Raw genomic sequence first — 6134 nt, 5'->3', positions numbered from 1 at the left:
AGAGAGAGAGAGAGAGAGAGAGAGAGTCTGGCCAGCCAGTGTGTGGGATCTTTCCTATCTCCATCTCCTCATGTTGAGGTCACAGGTGTGACAGCCATGCCTAGCTTTGATGTGGGTGCTAGGGATCCAAATTCAGGACCCTTTACCTACCAAACCCCACCCCCAGGCTTCGAGCTTCATTCTTAAGGAGCAGGTTGAGATGGGAAAAGCACTTTAGTTGGCAGTAAGCATAAAAGATGGAGAACCAGTCCGTGGTGTAGAAACCACACAGACAGAAGCTTTAAGGAGACAGGGAGGTGATGACAGCAGTTCAGTGGATCACTAGGGTGTTCTGAGGGTGCTGGCTGTGGTTATGTGGGTGGTAAAGCAAGGCGAGAGGCCATGGGAGGCATCCCCAGCATCCCGGGGTTGAAGGTGAAGCTTCTGCAGACAGTGAGGGGAGAAGTGGCCACTCTGACTCACTGACTCAGCATCCCTGTTTCTCTCCTGTTTCGTGCACCAGTGAATCTCACTTGGTGGAGACGTTCCCAGAAAACAAGCCAGAGGCTTCTCTTCCTGTGTCAAAAGGACCCGAGCAGGGCATGTTCGCTGCTCATCTTTGCAACCTGGACTTGTTTCTTTATCTTTCCTTAGTTAAAGACAAATGAGGCAACTTTTCACTGTTTTTGTAATAACTACAGGTCTCCAATACACTGCTTCTTGTTTCCCCAAAGTTTTATCATTATGATAATGTGAACTGAATACATTTCTACACTACACTCTCTAGAGATAATTCTCTATAAGACAGGGGACTGGCTTACTCTGTAATCTGTGCTTATCTGTGGAGTTGAAACAGAGCCACTGGGAGACCTGATTTTGTCCCTTGGTGCTCTGTGGTGGAGGACTCAGGTGTCCCCACTGGTCTGTGTTCTAGGCACTGGGTGTCAGGGTCTCATGTGTTGAGTTACACGCCTCTCAGTGGAGGCCTGTCTTAGACAACAAGCTTGGGAAACTGGTTTCCACTGAACTGCTCCTCTGTCTTCAGAAAAGACACACTCAGAGTCCCGGCCAGGAAGAGTCCTTTCTGATGTGCCCGGGACTCCTGTTAACAGAAGCCACATGTCGTGACTGAATGGACGTGATTCATGTTGGTTCCTTGTCTTCAAAGCCACAGTCTTCTTCCTGCTAAGCCTTCAGTGTGGAGAGACAGCAGCCTGCGAGAGATGGCAGCCTGGGACAGAGACATAGCAGCCTAGGACAGACAGATAGCAGCCCTGGACAGACAGACAGCAGCTTGGGAGAGGCAACAGCCTGGGGGAGACAGAGAACAGCCTGTGAGGGACCGGCAGCCTAGAATCAGAACAGACCTAGGGTCTAGCCTCTTGGCCACACCTACCATGTAACTTGGAGCCAATCATCTTCTTTCTCAGAGCTTCAGCTTTCCCACCTGTAAAATGAAAACAGTTTCCTCTACATGGCTTTACTGAGAGATGTGCAGGAGAGGGCTTTGTGCTGAGGGAAGGGACTAACAAGAGAGTAGGGTTGCCTGTGACGTAGAGACTTCCCTGTGGGATGGCCACCTTTTGGGGAAGGCCTGCATTCTTAACTGGCCTCTCTGGGAGGAAGGTGAACACATTTTCCCAACAGTCCAAAGAGTATAAATATTTCAGGTTGTTTCTGGCAACAGAGTTTCCACAGCATTTTCTCAGTCCTGCCGCAAATGCAACCACGGGCCAGGTTAATGTCAAGAACCTGGTTCTATTCCAGTTTAAGGGTGCAAACAGCAGGGCCACGCTTTCACAGTGCTGCCACAGAAGGAGGTACACAGACAACACACAGTACTCTGGGCAGGAGGGGAAGGGCCCTGGACTGATGTCACAGTCTTCCTCAGAAAGCTAACCCAGAAGGCACATACAGTGAGTTCTCAGGGCCTCAGCAGTGTGGGTCTTTATGGGGTGAAAGGTGAGAGCTTGCTAAGCCAATCAGGCTGCAAGCATTTACAAAGCACCTACCTTACAGTTGGGCAGTGATCTGGGGAGTAAGGAAGACAGTTACCATCTTACAAAGACTCTCACCGAGTGGCTGGTTTCAGATAGGTTCTTCATGCCATCCTGGTAAGAACTCAGGTGTGAGGCAGAATTAGCAAAATTCTTCTCATTATCCTCATTATTGTGCTTATAGCTCCCGATAACTTCCTGGGAAGGGTCGGGGGATGCTAACTTTTCTCTGCTCAAGATCCTAGCCAGTTCGTGTTCTCAGAGTTGTTACAGTCTATGTTCTCTGGCCTGGGAGATGCTGGGGGTGTACCCAGAGCAGAGAAGAAAGATATCCACATTTATTGGGTGGCTTTTCTCACCAGGGACATTTACAAGCTCATGGAAGTCTTTCTAACTCCCCTGCAAGGTGTTTTGGCCCATTTTCCAGTTAAGCGGGGCCCAGAGACGCTAAGCAAGTTGCTAAAGGTCACACAGCACAAGACTAGGCCAGGATTTCAGGCCTTCTGTTTGCAGGTGACTCCTCTTCTTTTGGCACAACACAGACCCTTGGGTACTGGGGTGTCTTCTCCATGAGCACTTATCAGCAAAGGTTACCTGCTTCCTATTCAGCAGTCACTTCTCCCTCTCTTTCCCTCTTGCTATTGCTTGTCGAGGTAGCCAAGTCCCCAGGGTTAGTTGAAGAAGCATGTCCCTGTGGCCCGAGCATCGCTGTGGTCTTAGGCTGGGAATCATGGGAGACAGAGCTGCTGAGATTTGGGTGTGGAAGTTTGTTGGGGTGGAGCTCTTAGGATGCACATGCACTGGGGAGGAGGGAGGGGCAGGTAAACAGAGGGAGGTCTTGGATTGCACTAGTCACAGCAGGGGCTTATTCTCTGGAAAGTTCTGGAGCCATGGTACCCCTCAGAATTGTCCTACTGTGAACTAATAAGCCAGGTAGGGCCTCTGTACCTGATACACAAGCTAGAGTTATCTGAAAGAAGAAAGCCTAATTGAGAAAATGCCTTCATAAGATCCATCTGTAGGGCATTTTCTTATTGATGGGGGAGGGTCCAGCCCATTGTGGGTGGTTCCACCCTGGACTGGTGGCCCTGGGTTCTATAGAAAGCAGGCTGAGCAAGCCATGGGGAGCAAGGCAGTAAGAAGCATCCCTCCATGGCCTCTGCATCAGCTCCTGTCTCCAGGCTCGTGCCATGATTGAGTTCCTTCAATGTTGTGCTACAATGTGGAAGTTTAAGCCAAGCAATCCTTTCCTTGCCAACCTGTTTTTGGTCACAGTGTTTCATCACAGGAACAGAAACCCAAACTAGGACAGTTGGGTTTTAGGTAAACACCCCTCGTCTCTGAATGGTCTAACAAGAGATGGCTGAAGTCACAGGAATGGCCAGGTAGATTCATGGGCAGACGACAGATGTTCAGCAGATTAACCGATACCCAAGAGAAAGCCAGAGTACTGTTGTAGGAACACTTGTTCAATATTGCTTTAACTATGGCTTTGTTCCCAGTGGAGAAGGAGACATCTGACATCTGTCATGGTTTACACCACACCAAAGCCATGTTTACAGGAGAGAAGTGGTTCACTTCCCCCATGGACAACACCTAGTTAATTTTGATCTTTAAGAAACATCATGATCCAACAGGCACGGACCTGAGTTGGAAGCGCAAAATGGGAAAGCCCAAAGACTGAAAATCTTGAATTCCTGGTGGTGCTTTGGCATGGCCAGAGGAAGTGCACCCTGCCGTAGAGCTGAACCAGAAGGCCGGATGGACCCAGGACAGCTTTTCTTCTCTCCAAGACAAGTTTTGAATTCCCAGCACACAATAGTACTTAGACAGTGCCAGCTAAAGGACGGAAGGAGTGACTTGCCTCTCCCAAGCTGGCCATTTTCAGTAGTACCAGCACACGTGTTGACCTTAAAAGTTACAGACTTGGAAATCACTGAGTTCTTCCTTTTTTCCTCTCCAACCCCAACCCAAGTCCTAGGCACGTTTCTATCTCCAGAAAGTTCCTCAAGTCCCTCCAGCCCTGTGTGCCCTGTGGACGCATAAGTGTCCAAGTGGACAGCACCTACTGGCTCCCCTTCAGCAGCCCTCACGCCAGGCAGCCTGCTTTCACTTTGGCTTGCTGTTACATTCATTTTCCAGCCACTAAAACCCAATGCGATTCTGTCATAGCCCTATGTCTTCAGTATCTTTCTTTTGAACTGTGAATAAGCCCCACCTTCCAACAAGGCCCTGCTTGATCTGGCTTCCACCTACATCACCAGCCTTGCTTTGTGCCCTGCCACTTAAGTAATGTATTCTTCTCCTTGTCTTCTTGTTATCCTCCCACTTAGGGATTGCCATGACACAACCATTGATAAATATCTGTTGGATGGATAGGTGAGGGGTGGGAGATAAACAGATGGGTTATCTGGTAGATTAAAGGTTGGATCATTAATGAATGAATGGGTGAGGGGTAATAAGAGGATTATAAATGGGTGGATGGACAGAGAGATAAAGTAATAGATGAACAGAGAGATAGATGGGTGAATGGATGGGGCTTGTGGCTGGCTGGATAAATGAACAGATATGTGGGTAGATAGGTAAATATGTGAATGGATGTATATATGGATAGATGCATGAATGAGGGATGGATAGATGGATGGGTAAAGATGAATGTATGTATACAGGATAGATGGATGGATGGATGGATGGATGGATACAGGGCTTGATAGATACATAGATGGATGAAGGAACAGGAGGCAGCCATGTTTGATCAGAAGACAGATGCTATCTTTTGGTCAAAGTTCATGGTCAAGCTAAAGCTCCAAACTCTGCCATGCTCCCTTTTGCCACATGGACTGTAGCTTGACCGCACTGGTAGTTCTGACTTCTATGCACCATGAGCTTTGGAGAGATATGGGAGCACTGACGTAGCCCAACCCAGTCTGAAGCAATAGTTGACTGGCCCATTCATATTTGTTACATTTCTTTAAACTTTCAGTGGGACTTCAGTCTTCCACCTCACATTTCCAATTTCCTCTGTTCAGATGGTGACTAAGGCAGGGAGCATGCTTCTCCCCTTGGTCGCTAACATCCTGTCAATCAATTCTGTGGAAACACAGCCTGCCTGCCTGGATCTGCAACCTCACAAAGAGCCATCACTTGGGCTGTGTGATGCTTCTGGTTCTCAGTGCCATCTTTGATTTATTAAACGTTTTTTTTTTTAGTAAAATTCTGCATTCTTTTAGCACATGGAAAATCCTGTCTCATGAAATAGAAAACCCAAAAGAGAGAGGAGGGATCTAGAGATTTGCACGTCTAAACTTCCTGTTTTTCTGAATACAATGTACCAATATTTTCAAAGCCTCTTCACTTTGAAGGAAGAGGGACCTCTGAGTCCCTCTCTAAAGTGAATTTTCTGGCATTGCTGGCTTCCCAAAGTACATCAGTATGCTGGTTATGTGTTGTGCAAGCAACAGTCTGAGTTGGCATCAGATGGCCACTGACTTGATGAGTGACTTTGGGCTAGCTGCTTAGTCTGAGTCTGTTTTTAATCAGTTTTGTGCTTCAATGTGCATGATGATATTAGCAACATTTCCTGAAACACAACAGATACTTAATTTGTATTAATTTGCCTTTTTTTTTCCTTCTTTAAATTTTCATTTTCCTTTGTGGGACTGGGGACAGATTGAGCCTGAGACCTCGCCTGTTTTAGGTAAGAGCCCTACCACTGGGCTGTACCTCAGCTCTCTTTTCACCTTTGTTTTGACACAAGTGTCTCAGCATGTTGCCGAGGTTGGCCCTGAGCTCCCTTGGTAGACTTGGTTTTGAGCTCATGATCCTCTTGACTCAACTTCCCAACTCCTGAGATTATATGTGGATTGCCATGCCTGGCTTGTCTGTAATTTCTCCTGGAAAATGTGGAAGTGTAAGCTGAATAAGCCCTTTCCTTCCCAATTTGCTTCTTGGTCCTGATGATGTTTGTGCAGGAATAGAAACCCTGACTAAGACACCATCTATCATGGCAGGCTATGAATCCTTACCCTCAGCATGCACTCCAACAATGGACCTTATGTAATGTGACACTAGTTGTCACATGGGCGATTATCTTCACTGGTGTGTGTGTGTGTGTGTGTGTGTGTGAGAGAGAGAGAGAGAGAGAGAGAGAGAGAGAGA

The sequence above is a fragment of the Mus caroli genome, chromosome 19 (genome assembly GCF_900094665.2).
Source record: "Mus caroli chromosome 19, CAROLI_EIJ_v1.1, whole genome shotgun sequence".
NCBI lineage: Eukaryota > Metazoa > Chordata > Mammalia > Rodentia > Muridae > Mus > Mus caroli.
This window is presented reverse-complemented; position numbering follows the sequence as displayed.